The sequence below is a fragment of the Phascolarctos cinereus genome, unplaced genomic scaffold, assembly GCF_003287225.1.
Source record: "Phascolarctos cinereus isolate Bilbo 61053 unplaced genomic scaffold, phaCin_HiC Scaffold_7;HRSCAF=346, whole genome shotgun sequence".
In the NCBI taxonomy this organism is placed as follows: Eukaryota; Metazoa; Chordata; class Mammalia; order Diprotodontia; family Phascolarctidae; genus Phascolarctos; species Phascolarctos cinereus.
The window spans coordinates 192,547,113-192,554,527 of record NW_027556180.1 but is presented as its reverse complement, the minus strand read 5'-3'; the positions used below and the strand labels follow the sequence as shown (position 1 = coordinate 192,554,527).

The window sequence follows — 7,415 nt, the reverse complement described above, 5'->3', positions numbered from 1 at the left end:
TTGGGTTTTATTCCCTAATACAAGGCCAGTTTTTGTGTAGGTGCCTTTCACCACTGAGAAAAATGAATATTCATTTTCATCTGCATTCAATTTTCTCCAGAGGTCCATCATATCTAACTTTTCTAAAATTCTATTCAACTCTTGAACTGATTTTTTATTTATTTTCAGGTTATATTTCTCAAGTTCTGAGAGGGGTAGGTTGAGGTCCTACACTAATATAATTTTGCTGTACATTTCTTCCTGTAACTCCCTTTAGTTCTTCTTGATGAATTGGGATGCTCTACCACTTTGTCCATATATGTTTTGCATTGATATTATTTCATGGTCCACCATATCTCTTAGCAAGATGTAGTTTCCTTACTTCTATCTTTTAATTAAATCTATTTTTACTTTTGGTTTGTGTGAGATAAGGATTGCTACTGCTGATTTTTGCTTCAGCAGAGTGATAATAGGTTCTCCAGTCTTTTTTTCCTTTGCTCTGTGTGTATATCTTTGCTTCAGATGTGTTTCTTTCAAACAACATATCCTAGGATTATGTTTTTTTTGATCCAATCTGCTATCTGCTTCCATTTTAATGAATAATTCATATCATTTACATTCACAGTTATGATTAGTAACTGTGTATTTCACTTCATCATATTTTCTCCCTTCTCTTCATACATTTCTCCTTCCTTTCACTCTTCTCTCCTCACCAGAGTTTTGCTTCTTATCATCACCTCACTCAATCTGCCCTCCCTTCTATTAGCTTCCCACTTTTTTCTTTCCCCTTTCCCCTCCTACTTCCCTATAGTCTAAAATAGATTTCTACACCTATGTGACTGTGTTTGTTATTTCATCTTTGATCCAACTCTGATGAGATTAAGGTTCAAACATGCTCCTCCCTTCCTTCTTTCCCTCTACTATAATAGGGTATTTTTGCCTCTTTATGTCATGCAGTTTACCCTATTCTGCTTCTCCCTTTCCTCTTCTCCTGATTCAATCCTCTTTTTCCACCCCTTAATTTTTTATATCATCATGTTAAAGCCAACTTATACCCACACCTTCTGTCTATCTATCTCTATCTCTATATCTCTATCTATCTATCTATCTATCTATCTATCTATCTATCTATCTATACTATATTACACACACACACACATACATATGCACACACACACTCATATACACATATATTCCTTTTAACTATACTAATAGAGATAATGTTCTCAAGAGTTACAATTATTGTTTTCCCATTTGGGTATGTAAACAGTTTAATCTTATTGAATAACATGTTTTTTTCTTTTCTATCTTGTTTACCTTTTTATGCTGTTCTTGAGCCTTGTATTTGGAGATCAAATTTTCTGTTTAGCACTAGTCTTTTCATCGGGAAGATTGAAAGTTCCCTATTTCATTGAATATCCATATTTTCCCTGAAAGATTATGTTCATTTTTTCTGGGAAGTTGATTCTTGGTTGTAATCCAAGCTCCTTTGCCCTCCAGAATATCATATCCCAAGCCCTTCAATTCTTTATGGTAGAAGCTGCCAAGTCTTCATAAGCCTGACTGTGGCTCCATGATATTTGAATCATTTCTCTCTAGCTACTTGCAGTATTTTCTTCCTGATCTGATAATTCTGCAATTTGGCTACAGTATTACTTGGAGTTGTCATTTTGGGATCTCTTTGAGGAGGTGATTGGTAGATCCTTTCAAAGACTATTTTACCCCTGGTTCTAAGATGTCAATGTAGTTTTCCTTGATAAATTCTTGAAACAGGCTGTCTCCTGTATCTATTTTTCAGATCTTTCATTTTCCAATGAGGTGTTTTACATTTTCTTCTATTTTTCATTCTTTGATTTTGTTTGAGTGATTCTTGATGTTTCATAGAGTCATTAGCTTCTGCTTGTCCAATTCTAATTTTTGCAGAATTATTTTCTTCAGTTAGCTTTTGTACCTCCCTTTCCACTTGGTCAATTCTACTTTTTGAATGAATTGTTTTCATTTGGCCTATTCTGTTTGTAAGTAGTTATTTTCTTCAGTCCATTTTTGTGCTTCCTTTTCCAAGCTATTGACTCTTTTCCATAATTTTTCCAAAATTCTTCTATGTAACTGCCACTTCTTTTCTTAATTTTTCTTCTACCTTTCTTACTTGATTTTTTAGATCATTTTTGAGCTCTTCCAAGAGGAGTTTTGGGAACTGAGAACACTTCACATCCCCCTTTTAAGCTTCAAGTGTAGGCATTTTGACATTAGCCTCTTCTGAATTTGTGTTTTGCTCTTCTTTGTCACCATAGTCGCTTTCTAGTCTTACAGTTTTTTTCTGTTTCTTACTCATTTTTCAGCCTATTTCATGACTTTTAAAGTTGAGTTCTGCTCTTGGGGCACAAAGGGCATTTCTAAAAACTTCTTATGCAAATGGCCTGGGCACTCATCACTGGCTTTCCATGGCAGGGCCTCAGGTGCTTGTTGCTTGACCACTGTGCTAGAGGTGGGAGAGCCTACTTGCACCTGTTTTGCTGGCAGTCTGGGGCTCACAATTTGCCTTCTCTGCAATGGCTGGAGGTCTCACTGCTGGCCTGGTAAACAAGGGCCTAGAGTCATTGATTGTTGATCTGTGCTGCAGCTAAGAGCCCCCTTCTGGCTTGCCCAGACAACTCTGTACTCGGCTGTGCTCCCCTTTTACCCAAGTGAAACCCAAGTGAGACAGTCCTTTCCTGAAGTCTTTCTAAGTTATCTTAAGCTGAATAATTGTTTCACTCCATCTTTTTTTTTTGTTTTCACTCCAGAATCTGTTTAGAGGTTTGATTTAATTTTGTTTTCAAGGGAACTTGGGGGGGGGGCTTAGGAACTTCCTGGTTTCTCTCCAACATCTTGGCTTCACCCCTCAAAAATCTGTATTGCTTATTGCTTAATCTTAAAGATCTTATTGCCGAAACATTTTAGTACCTTTGCATTGCTTTAGGATGCAAGCATATAAGATCATACTGTTTTCAATCTGAGATTATAATCATTTCTATATCTGGAACAACTAAGTTAAAGAGTATTTTAGCTTGTCGTCTGCCTGTTAAAGGTAATATATTCATGTATATGATAAGGTCCTTGAAATATCTTGGAATGTTAAGAAAATAATTAAACAATGATGCAAAGATTTGTGAAACCACCATGTTAGTTTATTAATTAATAATCTTAAAACAGAAACACCTTCACTTTTGTTTTAAGGAAGAGAACTTCAATGTAATCAGTTATATTTGAGGAGAATGATTTATGGATTATCTTGTGTTACATCCAAGGGAAATTCAGTTTTACTTGTTTGCTATTTATTGTAGGATTAACACCTTGTATTAAGAATGTGCTGAGGGCTGGTCACCATGAATAGTGTGGGAGAGGCCTGAAGCAACATGAAGCATAAGTACGACCAATGCTTCCACCGCTGGTTCACCAAGAAGTTCCTCAAGGGTGATGATTCGGGGGACCCCTGCACTGAACTCTTCAAATGCTACCAGAAGTGCATACAGAAAGTGATCAAGAAAAAGGAGATTCATATTGAAGGGCTGGAGTTCATAGGCCGTAGCAAAGAGAGATCTGAAAGCTCTTCTTGACCTTGACAGCAGCCTCCAAGATGACCTTTTAAAACATAAACATTAAGTCATTAAAAAGACTGTGGTCTCTGAAGATGACTGCTGATTTCACAAGCTTTTCAGAGGAGGATTCCCTTAAGTTTCTTTACAAAAGGGTCATATAAACTTTTATTATTTCCTTTCAAGTAATTGATAATGCTTAGATGGTGTGGTATCTTGTACCACCAAACAGGGCATAAGAGAACAATTCTTCAAATGATCAGAATGTTACTCAATCTGCTACACTTACAATGTGGTTTATCGATACTTATACTCTTGAGTCAGGACGGCTAAGTTGTCCTGAATATTGAATCCATGCTGCTAAATATTACATAAAATAAAGTATTTGCTTTTGTTTTGGTTTTGTTTGTTTGTTTGTTTGTTTGTTTTTCCTAGAAGCACACTTCTGATGCTCTGGGAGTGACTCCAGTATTTAAATGGCAATCTTTTTGTTTGGATAAAGATTGAAAAATGGTTAAAGGTGTGGAGTTAGCCAAAAAGGGATCAGCCAAGAAGAGGATCCAGGTGGAATAAAAAATAACCAGGGAGTTCTTGAAGGCTTCTAAGAAACCATTTTGAGCTCCAAAAATTTGGTAGTAAGCACACAAATTAAGGTGACTCCTGGTTTTCTCCAAATCTTGTCAATTTAGCTATGAAGCTATTAAAAAATATGCAGAAATCTGATTTTCCTGATTCTCAGGCTGTTTCATGAGTGGTAATAGTGACTATAAGCAATTACACACCTGAGCTATAGACTGAATAGTCTATGTTATCCAAAGTGGGTTGGTGGAAAAGAGCTGTTTACAAAGCCTCTTGAATACTTCAACACTTGCACAAGGTTATTTGGGATGAAGGGAATAGTTTGCTTTATTTGCCTTATTTGTCCATCACATTCTGTAACATCTGAAATCACAGAAATGGAATAAATAACTGCACTTTAAAAAAAAAGAATATGGTAAATACCAATATGTTTTACTCTACAGAACTCATTTGATGTGCAGTGTTCTAGGTATGCAATTAGCAATTAATTACTTAGTGTATTTCCACATCCCATCCCAAGACTTTTTGCTACAATTGAAGTTAAATTTCAATTTTTGAGTAAATTAATTTGGAAATTAAAAGGCATCTCTTGATAAAAAATGTTGTTACCTGTATTTTAATTTAAGGATAGCATCCTTTTAAGTCTCTATTCCCCCTTAGGGGTGGCAGAGATTAGAATACACTGGAAGAATTAAAGTTGAATTTTACATAGTTAAAGTGGAGGTTTACATAATTGTAGTGAAAAATGTGAAGTAAAAATGTAGAGAGCAAAAAGAACAGCCATTTATATATGTAATGTAAAAGGCTTTCAGAAATTTGTCAGGTTTTAAGAATTCTGTCTCCTATGGTACATAAAATATTTAGTTTTAATTTTTCAGTTGGTATTTGAATTTCTTAAATATATCAATGTAGCAACTTGTTAGCTTATATTACAGGGAATTAAATGATAATGGATTCAATGCTAATTTATGAAGCACTGGCAACACTAGTTTACATGTCTCCTTTGGTTTATTAAATCATTAACCAGAAGGGGTCATTTAACAAGTCAATTCCTAATAATTTCTTTCTTAGGATTGTTCTACTCACTGATGGTGATGTTAATATCAGGTAAAGGATGTAGGAAAATATAGAAACTGCAAAGCGTATTTTTTAAAAATTCATTTTTTTTTGGAAATTTCAAGTGAACTATGAATTCCTATTTTAAAGGGTTTTTTTATAGCTCTTTTGTTAATAAGCTTAGAACCACAATGTCTGAGCAGGGTTTTAACTAATTATTGGAGAAGTAATATTTAAGATGGGGTGCTAAATTGTATTGAGGTCTGTTTTGTAAAGGCTTTTAGAAGAAACATCTGCAAATGACATGGAACCAGTGAAGAAAATATACTAAATAAGAGCCTTTTTCATAGCTACCATGAGAACAAATCTATTCCAGAATGTCCTGGAGATGTTTCCAGACAATCAGACATCTACAAGGGACATCTGAGGTTCAAGATGAAATGTGCTGATAAAATAGACAATGTGAGTGGGTTACTGAGATAGTAGGAAACTTGATATTAGTTACTGTTGTTGAATATTATTGTATTACTTTGACTTTTGCTTCACTGTATCTGTGTTTGTTGAGTTCTCTTAGTTTCCTTGAGACAGGCAACTCACCCTCCTTAACTTAGTCCATGGTTTTAGATATTCCTACTGTGACTTGTACTATCAGCCTCATGGTTCTTTTTTCAACTTTGCATTAGTTACTGGGTTAAAATCTGTTCTTAAATTCTGCCAGAGAAACTTGTGTTAGTGCACCTTAGTATTGATTATGTTGAAGATCTTATAGGATTGACTTATGAATAAGTGATCTATGAGAGACATACTTGTTTATCATTGATGAGGGGGATTGAAATAATCAGTATTAATCCCATGCCATTTTTTTATTGATCCTACTTGCAGTTAGTTGATTTTATTCTGTAATTGCTAAAGTCATGGTTCTCCATACCTAACGTTGGTTCAGAATTCAATTGGCCTGTGATGGGTTGATATTAAAAATCCAGATCTCCTGCTAATTACTGATGCATTCTTACATCAAAGAATTTAGCTGACATTGGGAAATGCATGTGGTTACAAGGAAGTAAAGCTTAAAATATTTTTACAACACCAAGTTATGGTTCAAGGATGTCTGGTTTGCTTTCCAAAAGTCTGGCACTCTGTCTGATACCTGGACTCTCATGAGCCAATCAAATTGTTTCCTGCACCTCAACAGTGTAACCAGCCATGTTGCTTTCCATCCCATGATGTCATTTACCCTGTTCTGTTCTTTTCCTATGTTCCCCAACACCTATAAAAAGGGAGTTGTTCTTTGTCTAGGGATCTTTTACATAAATTGAGGCAATCCATTAAATAGACAAGAAGTATAATTCTGTTAATAAATGTTATCTTGCTCAGTGAAATATGCTTCATTTTACCTTTTCATTAAATTTTGATCACAAAAGCTCTCTCCTGAGCTCCAGTTGTATGTTAACTGTTAACAGATCATTCAAAATATATGGTCCAGAGGCACTTAAGCTCAGAACTTCTGAAAGAGATTTTATTATTTTCTTCCTAAACCCAAACCTCTACAAAATTTCTCTATTTCTGTTGAAGATATCAAGTTCACCATATTAAGAGAAGAGTGTAGCAGGTTCATAACTCTTGTATTATTCTCAACACTTCACTTTCTTTCACCCAACTCTTGTCATTTCTACCTCCAAAGTATCTCTCATACGTGACTTCTCCCAAAAACCATCAATTTACTTCAAGTTCTCTCATTACCTGTCTACTGAACTATTGAAACGGCTTCCTAATTAGTTTCAGTGCTTAAGACTTTCATCATTTCAGTACATATTCCATGCATCTGCTAAAGCAGGTTTCCTTAAGGCCAAATTTGACTTTATCACTCCAAATGTTGATATACTCCAGTGACTCCCTATTGGCTACGGAATGAAACATAGACTTCAGTTTTTTGTTTTTGCAACTTTTTCCTTGTTATTTTTGTTGTTTAGCCAATTAGTCATGTCATATACTTCATGTTCCCATTTGGGGTTTTCCTGGTAAAGATACTGGAGTTCTTTGTCAATTCCTTCTCCAGCTCATTTTACAGATGAGGAAACTGAGCAAATAGGGTTAAGTGACTTTTCCAGGATCACACAGCTAGTAAGTGTCTGATGCCAGATTTGAATCCAAGTCTTCCTGATACCAGGGCTGGTATTCTATTGACTGTGCCAATTAATACTCATTGCCACCCTCACTTTCAAATAT

At 35.2% G+C, this 7,415-nt stretch overlaps 1 pseudogene; it reads left to right on the top strand.

Moving 5' to 3' along the window:
- Nucleotides 1-3,344: 3,344 nt before the first annotated feature.
- Nucleotides 3,345-3,575, top strand: LOC110197102 (TP53-regulated inhibitor of apoptosis 1 pseudogene; annotated as a pseudogene).
- Nucleotides 3,576-7,415: the final 3,840 nt, after the last annotated feature.